We start from the raw sequence: 10,000 nt of genomic DNA, 5'->3' as shown, positions 1-10,000 counted from the left end.
TCTCTCTCTCTCTCTCTCTCTCTCTCTCTCTCTCTCTCTCTCTCTCTCTGTATATATATACATATATATAGATGATTATATGTATAAATATATATACATAAATGTATATGTGTATATATATATATTTATATGTATAAATATATATATATATATTTATATGTATATATGTATATATATATATATACAGTATATATATATATATATATATATATATATATATATATATATATATATGTGTGTGTGTGTGTGTGTGTGTGTATATACATATATAATGGTAAGAGAGAGAGAGAGAGAGAGAGAGAGAGAGAGAGAGAGAGAGAGAGAGAGAGAGAGAGAGAGAGAGAGAGAGAGAGAGAGAGATACCATCTCCTATTCTCCTTCTAACACATAATACTTTACCACCATCATTCTATGGATCATCTTAACCTGTGGAATTCCTCACCTCATATGATCCTGACTTCTTATATCATGACATTACTGTTCCCACAACAATGACTTCTGTATGTTTATCTGTAAGGGTGACATGATTCATGTCTTTTATTTATTTCATTTTATTTATTTTTAACTCCTTTAGTCGTTTCCTTGTTTATTTTTTATTTCATATCTTTTATTTTATTTTATTTAATCATTTCCTTGTCGTAGGAAATTAATAGGGATAATTAGTTAACCATTATTTTATATTATTTTATATTTCACATATTTTATTTATTTTATTTTATATTTAATTTGATTTAGTCATTTCCTTGTCGTAGGAAATGAATAGGGATAATTAGTCAACATTTATTTTATTTTATCTTATATTTCTCATCTTTTATTTATTTCATTTTAAATTTATTTCCATCTAATCATTTCCTGATCTTAGGAAATGAATAGAAATAATTAGTAGACCATTATTTTATTCAAATTTTTATTTCACATCTTTTATTTATTTATTTTTTTTTTATTTATTTTCATTTAATCATTTCCTTGTCGTTGTAAATTAATAGGGATAATTAGTAGACCATTATTTTATTCTATTTTATATTTCACATCCTTGATTTATTTCATTTTATATTTAATTTAAATTAATCATATCCTAATCGAAGGAAATTAATAGGGATAATAAGTAGACCATATGTTTTTTCCATTATATCTTTTGCCAAATTTTGTATAGTCTCCTCTCTATAGGCATCTGTATATCTTTATAGGCACTTTAGCCAAAACGGATTTTAAATTAAAAAAAATTGTTTAAGTCTTAGGTATTAGATAATTGGAAATCACTGTATAATCATCTCCTTTATTTTATTTTATTTTTAAATTGAATTTTTCCACCAACTAGTTTATTGTGACATTTAAATCATTTACGGTCCATATTATTCTTTTCCTGTATATTGTGTTATTATTATTATTATTATTATTGTTATTATTATTTGTAGTGTAACTGCTATCGTTATATTTGTATTAGTATTAAATATTAGCCTCACTAATTTTCATTACTATTATCATTATTATTATTATTATTTTTATAATTATTATTAGCAGTGTTATTATTATTTGTAGTATAACAGCTATCGTTCTATTTGCATTATCTATAAATATCTGCTTCACTTATTATTTTATTTATTATCATTATTATTATTATTATTATTATTATCAGTGTTATTATTTTTTTTAGTATAACAGCTATTGTTATATTTCTATTAGTACTAAATATCTTCCTAACTCATTATTATTATTATTATTATTATCATTATCATTATTATTATTATCATCATCATCATCATCATCATCATCATCAATATTATTAATCACAACTCGCAGCAAAGCAGATCATGTGGAAAGGGTGATAGTTAATAATAATTTAACTGAGCCAAATGGTGTGTTGGTATGGTAGTTGAATAAGGAGAAGGAAGAGGAGGAGGAAGAGGAGGAGGAGGAGGAGGAGGAAGAGGAGGAGGAGGAGGAGGAGGAGGAGGAGAGGTAGCGGGTGGAAGTATTTGACTCGGCCTCCTATATTGAGACAATTCTGAGAAGAGCCGTCTAAAGATAGCCAAGGGTTGCACGAACCCCTTTAATATCCCCAGCTGACTTCCACCCAGCGCCTTTATTTCATAGTCGCGGATCGACGTCCGGGGCCGGGAAGCGATATTCTATCCGACGCATCCCGGTGCCCGCGAAGCCGTATCGCGGGCGGAAGCACTCCTGGCAATGGCTGGCGATTCAAAAGAGGTCTGAACTCGTTTGACAAGTAACGGTGAGACCCGTTTTGGCCGTATTTTGGGATCATGCTTAAAAAGGGAGGTGGATGGGAGGAGGAGACTTGGGTGCTCAATATTTGCTTCTCCTTACCCTGTGTTGAAGAGCACATATGGCAAAGTAATTTATATATATATATATATATATATATATATATATATATATATATATATATATATATATGTATATATATATATATATATATATATATATATATATATATATATATATATGTATATATATATGTTTTCCCTTCGTCAACGAAGTTGGAAGGAGGTTATGTTTTAACCCCTGTTTGTGTGCGTGTTTGTGAACAGCTTCTTGGCCACAATTTTAATCGTAATGAAACTTCAAGGGATGAACTGTTATGTAAAAAACTGGAAATGATTAAATTTTGGAAAGTCAAAGGTCAAGGTCACGGTCAATCAAAATGTCCAATTCACGTAATCAGCCATAAGTTTGGACATTGTTGTCACAGAGACTTCAAACTTGGTTCATATTTAAGTGTAGGAAAATCCTCGCCAATCAATACATGTTTTTAACTGTGTTTCTATGTTATATTAAGGGTAATGGAGTTATGAGTAAGTCTATTCTATTGCAATATGCAATGGTGAAGTAATGCTGATGATAATATAAGAATTAAATGATTTCCTTTTTTTTTTTTTGTATTCTCTTCCTCAAGAAAAGCTGTATAAGATTAATATCAAAACAATGTGTTTTTCTTTTCAATGTGTTGATACCGTTAATTGTTTTAATATTATTTGTTTTTGTTTTTTCTTTAAATTGACTGTTATCTTACAGAACTTTATTTCTCCTTGCAAAATAAAGAAATCTGTACTGCTGGCGTAAAATCAAAATTCAGAAATAACTTCGTTTTCGTCTGATTATTTTCGGGTTAATAGAAAACTTTTAGACATAGAAATGTGCTTTTGCGGGAATTTAGAATTTAGAAATGAAAAGAAAAAACTATGAACAAATTAAATTTTTGCCATTTTATTAATAAAAGAGTTCTTATACCATTGCAATTTTTTTTTTTTACAAAAGTACTATGCAAAACATTGATGAAAGAAACTATAATTTATATAAAAACAATTTTAAATTAAGTAGAATTTCCCATCAAAATTTCAAACATATAAAGTAAGAGAAAAAGAAATATTCAGTAAGAGAAAGGAAAAATGAAAAGCCCACCTCAATAACTTTCTTTTGACATTAGATAGTTATTTTAGCACAATAACAATCAATCACAACCTTGGAGCGTGAAATAGAGTTGTATGAATGAGAGCGAGACAGAATATTTTTTTTTATGTTATGACAGACAGAAACCATCAACAGATCATTAAGAATGAAATCATTGTTGATGACATTGGCTATATGTTTAATTTTTTTCTTCGAGTCAATCTTATATAATAGCTTTTATAGTCGTCATTTCATAGTCTTGTTGATATAGTAACCTGTTTTAATGAATAGCGGTTGTTTATGCAGTACTTTTCAATATTAAAACCATTTTGTCGGTTTTAATTAATAAATTTTTTATTTGGTTTAAATTGTTGAAAAATTTTGGTTTGATAAAAAAAACATTTATGGTTTATATATTAAAACATTTTTGTTTTTTAATCATAAAACCTTTTTGTTTTTCTAATAATTAAAACTTTTTTGTCTTTTTTTTTTTTAGTTATTAAAACTTTTGTTTTTAGTTATTAAAACTTTTTTGTTAGATTTGAATATTAACATTTTTTTGTTGATTTTAATTAATAAAACTATTTGGTTTTAATTATTAAAACCTTTTCGTTGATTTTAATAATTAGAACCTTTTGTTGGTTTTAATTATTAAAATATTTTGTTGGTTTTAATTATTAAAAAATTATGCTGGTTTTAATTGTTAAAACCAATTTGAGCTTAATTTTTAAAACCTTTTTGTTGGTTTTAATCACTTAAACATTTTTGTTGGTTTTAATTATTGTATAAATTTTGTTGGTTTTAATAATTAAAACTTTTGGGGGTTTTAATTATTAAAACATTTTTGTTGTTTTTTTATTAGTTTTTTTGTTTATTAAAAACTTTTTTGTTTTTTAAGAAAACGTTTTTTGGTTATATTAATTTTAAAAAATATTATTTTGTTTTTAATTATCAAAACCTTTTTTGTTAATAATTAAAACATTTGTGTTGGTTTTAATAATTAAAAAAAAATTTATTAAAATTTTTTTTTTAATTATTAAAACCATTTTGTAGGTTTTAATTAACAAATCTTTTTGTTGTTTTTAATTATTAAAACCATTTTGTAGGTTTTAATTAAAAAAAATTGTTTTTTTTTTCATTATGAAAACCATTTCGTTGGTTTTAATTATTAAATACTTGTTGTTGGTTTTAATTATTAAAACCATTTTGTTGATTTTAATTGTTAAAACCATTTTGTTGATTGTTAGTGATTTGCAAAGAAATCTAGCTACTCTCTCTCTCTCTCTCTCTCTCTCTCTCTCTCTCTCTCTCTCTCTCTCTCTCTCTCTCTCTCTCTCTCTCTCTCTCTACCGGTACGTTTTACTTATTACTTTTTGTTACCTTTTTCAGCCTTACCACCACTCGCCTTTTAGCTCTCTAATTTGCCATGGTGGAAATATTTCTTTAAGTAACTATCAGATTAAATAGATTACATTATATGTTTTTTAATGAAAGCCTTTCATTACTAGGAATATTGCTCTTTTTGATAGTTATAATTATCAACAACAATATCATTTTGTTTTTCATGATAATAATAATAATTATCAACAACAATATCATTTTGTCCTTCAAGGTAATAATAATAATTATCAACTATCATTTTGTTCTTTATGGTAGTAATTGTAATTATCAACAACAATATCATTTTGTTCTTCATGGTAATAGTAATAATTATTATCAACAATATTTTGTTCTTCGTGGTAATAATAATAATTATCAACAACAATATAATTTTGTTCTTCATGATAATAATAATTATCAACAACAATATCATTTTGTTCTTCATGGTAATAATAATAATTATTAACAGTATAATTTTGGTCTTCATGATAATAATAATTATCAACAATATAATTTGGTTCTTCATGGTAATAATAATAATTATCAACAGCTATATCATTTTGTTCATGATAATAATTATCAACAACAATGTAAATTTATTTTCATGATAATAATAATAATGATCAACAACAATATAAATTTATTTTCATGATAATAATAATAATGATCAACAACAATATAAATTTACTTTCATGATAATAATAATTATCAACAACTTATGCAACAATAACAACAACAATATTATCAATAGCACAATGGACATATGATAAAAAATCTTCATAAGAGTAATATAAAACTCAAGTACCTCTTCAACCAAATGTTATTCAAGACAATTTTAAAGTTCAGTTCATTTTATCGGCCGTAATACTGACATCCAACCCCCCCCCCCCCCCCACTCCCCCAGCAGTCATGCCCAGTCTGTGTTTACATTTCAACTGGTTACGAATAACATATAAATAAATAGGATTCGAGATTTGAATACAGTTTGTTGACGATCAGCGATCTGTCAGACGCAAGTGGTGGATGAAATGTGAGATCTGTCATTTGTATGTATAGTTATTCAGTCTTTTTTTTTTTTCACGAGGACCAAATCTTGCTTGAGGGTACACTCGGCCACTCTATTCTATCTAATTTCTCTTCCTCTTGTTTTGTTAAAGTTTATATAGGAGATATTTATTTCAATGTTGTTACTCTTCTCAAAATATAATTTTCCTTTTTTCCTTTCCTCGCTGAGCTATTTTCCCTGTTGGAGCCCCTGGGATTATAGCATCCTGTTTTTCAAACTAAGGTTTTATTAAAGTTTATATATAGTTTATACAGGAGATATTTATTTTAATGTTGTTACTCTTCTCAAAATATAATTTTCCTTTTTTCCTTTCCTCGCTGAGCTATTTTCCCTGTTGGAGCCCCTGGGCTTATAGCATCCTGTTTTTCAAACTAAGGTTTTGTTAAAGTTTATATATAGTTTATACAGGAGATATTTATTTTAATGTTGTTACTCTTCTGAAAATATTTTATATTTCCTTTTATCCTTTCCTCGCTGAGCTATTTTCCCTGTTGGAGCCCCTGGGCTTATAGCATCCTGCGTTTCCAATTAGGGTTGTAGCTTAGAAAATAATTAGAATAAAAATGATAACTCTTGCATTGCTCTTAAAAGCTGACTGACAGATAGATAGATAGATGGATATATTGATAGATAGATGATAAAAGCATCGTATTGGTGTATTCTGATATATTGGTATATGATTATACAGTATACTTCGATATATTGGTAGATGATGATACAGTAATTCCTATATATTGGTATATGATTATACAGTAATTCCTATATATTGGTATATGATTATACAGGATACTTCGATATATTGGTAGATGATTATACAGTCATTCCGATATATTGGTAGATGATTATACAGTATACCTCGATATATTGGTAGATGATTATGCAGTAATTCCGATATATTGGTAGATGATTGTACAGTCATTCCGATATATTGGTAGATGATTATACAGTATACCTCGATATATTGGTAGATGATTATACAGTAATTCCTATATATTGGTATATGATTATACAGTATACTTCGATATATTGGTAGATGATTATACAGTAATTCCTATATATTACTATATGATTATACAGTATACCTCGATATATTGGTAGGTAATTATACAGCCATTCCGATATATTGGTTAATGATTATGCAGTAATTATGATATATTGGTATATGATTATACCGTATACCTCGATATATTGGTAGGCAATTATACAGTCATTCTGATATATTGGTAGATGATTATACAGTATACTTCGATATATTGGTAGATGATTATGCAGTAATTCCGATATATTGGTAGATGATTATACAGTCACTCCGATATATTGGTAGATGATTATACAGTATACCTCGATATATTGGTAGATGATTATACAGTAATTCCTATATATTGGTATATGATTATACAGTATACTTCGATATATTGGTATATGATTATACAGTATACTTCGATATATTGGTATATGATTATACCGTATACCTCGATATATTGGTAGGCAATTATACAGTCATTCTGATATATTGGTAGATGATTATACAGTATACTTCGATATATTGGTAGATGATGATACAGTAATTCCTATATATTGGTATATGATTATACAGTAATTCCTATATATTGGTATATGATTATACAGTATACTTCGATATATTGGTAGATGATGATACAGTAATTCCTATATATTGGTATATGATTATACAGTAATTCCTATATATTGGTATATGATTATACAGTATACTTCGATATATTGGTAGATGATTATGCAGTAATTCCGATATATTGGTAGATGATTATACAGTCATTCCGATATATTGGTAGATGATTATACAGTATACCTCGATATATTGGTAGATGATTATACAGTAATTCCTATATATTGGTATATGATTATACAGTATACCTCGATATATTGTTAGATGATTATGCAGTGTTTCCGATATATTACTATATGATTATACAGTATACTTCGATATATTGGTAGATGATTATGCAGTAATTCCGATATATTGGTAGATGATTATACAGTAATTCCGATATATTGGTAGATGATTATACAGTATACCTCGATATATTGGTAGATGATTATACAGTATACCTCGATATATTGGTAGATGATTATACAGTAATTCCTATATATTGGTATATGATTATACAGTATACCTCGATATATTGTTAGATGATTATGTAGTGTTTCCGATATATTACTATATGATTATAAAGTATACCTTGATTTATTGGTAGGTAATTATACAGTCATTCGGATATATTGGTTAATGATTATGCAGTAATTATGATATATTGGTAGATGATTATACAGTATATCTCGATATAATGGTAGACGATTACACGGTAATTTCGATATATTGGTATATGATTATACAGTATACTTCGATATATTGGTATATGATTATACAGTATACCTCGATATATTGGTAGATGATTATACAATAATTCCTATATATTGGTATATGATTATACTGTATACTTCGATATATTGGTAGATAATTATACAGTCAATCCGATATATTGGTAACTCCGATATAATGCCTGATGATTATAATGTATATTCCGATATGCTGGGTAGACCTTAGACGTATATTTAGAACTGATTTTGAAGAATTTATAATAGATATATTTGCAAGGAAAAGGGAAAAAAATAGTTTCTCGTCACATGTTATTAATAGCTAATTAAATGCTGTTTATGTCAGGTCATTGGTTGTTTTATTTCGGGTCATTGTTTTTTTTATTTCAGGTCATTGATTTTTTATTTCAGTTATGTTGTTTTATTTCAGGTCATTGTTTGTTTCATTTCAACTCATTGTTTGTGTATAAGGTCATTGTTGTTGTCAGGTCATTGGTTGTTTCATTTCAGGTCATTGTTTTTTTATTTGAGATAATTTGTTGTTTTATTACAAGTTATGTTGTTTTTTTTTTCATTTCATTGGTTGTTTCATGTCAAGTCATTGGTTGTTTCATTTGAAGCCATTGGTTGTGTATAGGGTCATTGTTTATGTCAGGTCATTGGTTGTTTCATTTCAGGTCATTGTTTTTTTTATTTCAGATCATTTATTATTTTATTACAAGTTATGTTGTTTTATTTCAGGTCATTGGTTGTTTCATGTGAAATCATTGGCTGTTTCATTTGAAGTCATTGGTTGTGTATAAGGTCATTGTTTATGTCAGGTCATTGGTTGTATCATTTCAGGTCATTGGTTTTTTTTATTTCAGATCAATTGTTTTATTACAAGTTATGTTGTTTTATTTCAGGTCATTGGTTGTTTCATGTGAAGTCAATGGCTGTTTCATTTCAAGTCATTGGTTATTTTATTTCAGATCATTGGGGGTTTTCTTTCAAGTATTTTGTGGTTTTATTACAAGTCATGTTGTTTTATTTGAGGTCATTAGTTGTTTCATTTCAAGTCATTGGTTGTTTTATATAAGGTAATTAGTTGTTTTAAGTCCTTGGTTATTTTATTTCAAGTCATTGGCTTTTATTTCGTCATTGGCTGTTTTATTCCAGGTCACTGGTTGTTTTATTTTAGTTAATTGGTTTTATTTCAAGTCGTTTGTTGTTTTATTTCAGGTCATTGGTTGTTTTATTTCAGGTTATTAGTTTTATTTCAAGTCATTGGTTGTTTTATTCTAGTTAATTGGTTTTATTTCAAATCGTTTGTTGTTTTATTTCAGGTTATTGGTTGTTTTTATTTCAGGTCATTGGTTGTTTTATTACAAGTCTTTTGTTTTATCTCAGGTCATTGGTTATTTAATTTCAGGCCGCCGGTTGTTGTAGTATAAGTTATTGGTTGGTTTTTTTTGAGGTCTGGTTGTTTTATGTAGCCCATTGGCTGTTTTATCTCATGTCATTTGTTTTATTTTAGGTCATTGGTTGCTTTAATTCAATTCATTGGTTGTTTTATCTCATGCCTTTTGTTTTATTTTAGGTCATTGGTTGCTTTCATTCAAGTCATTGGTTGTTTTATCTCATGCCTTTTGTTTTATTTCAGGTCATTGGTTGCTTTGATTCAAGTCATTGGTTGTTTTATCTCATGTCATTTGTTTTATTTCAGGTCATTGGTTGCTTTAATTCAAGTCATTGGCTGTTTTATATCATGCCATTTGTTTTATTTTAGGTCATTTGTTGCTTTCATTC

The sequence above is a fragment of the Palaemon carinicauda genome, chromosome 37 (genome assembly GCF_036898095.1).
Source record: "Palaemon carinicauda isolate YSFRI2023 chromosome 37, ASM3689809v2, whole genome shotgun sequence".
In the NCBI taxonomy this organism is placed as follows: domain Eukaryota; kingdom Metazoa; phylum Arthropoda; class Malacostraca; order Decapoda; family Palaemonidae; genus Palaemon; species Palaemon carinicauda.
This window is presented reverse-complemented; position numbering follows the sequence as displayed.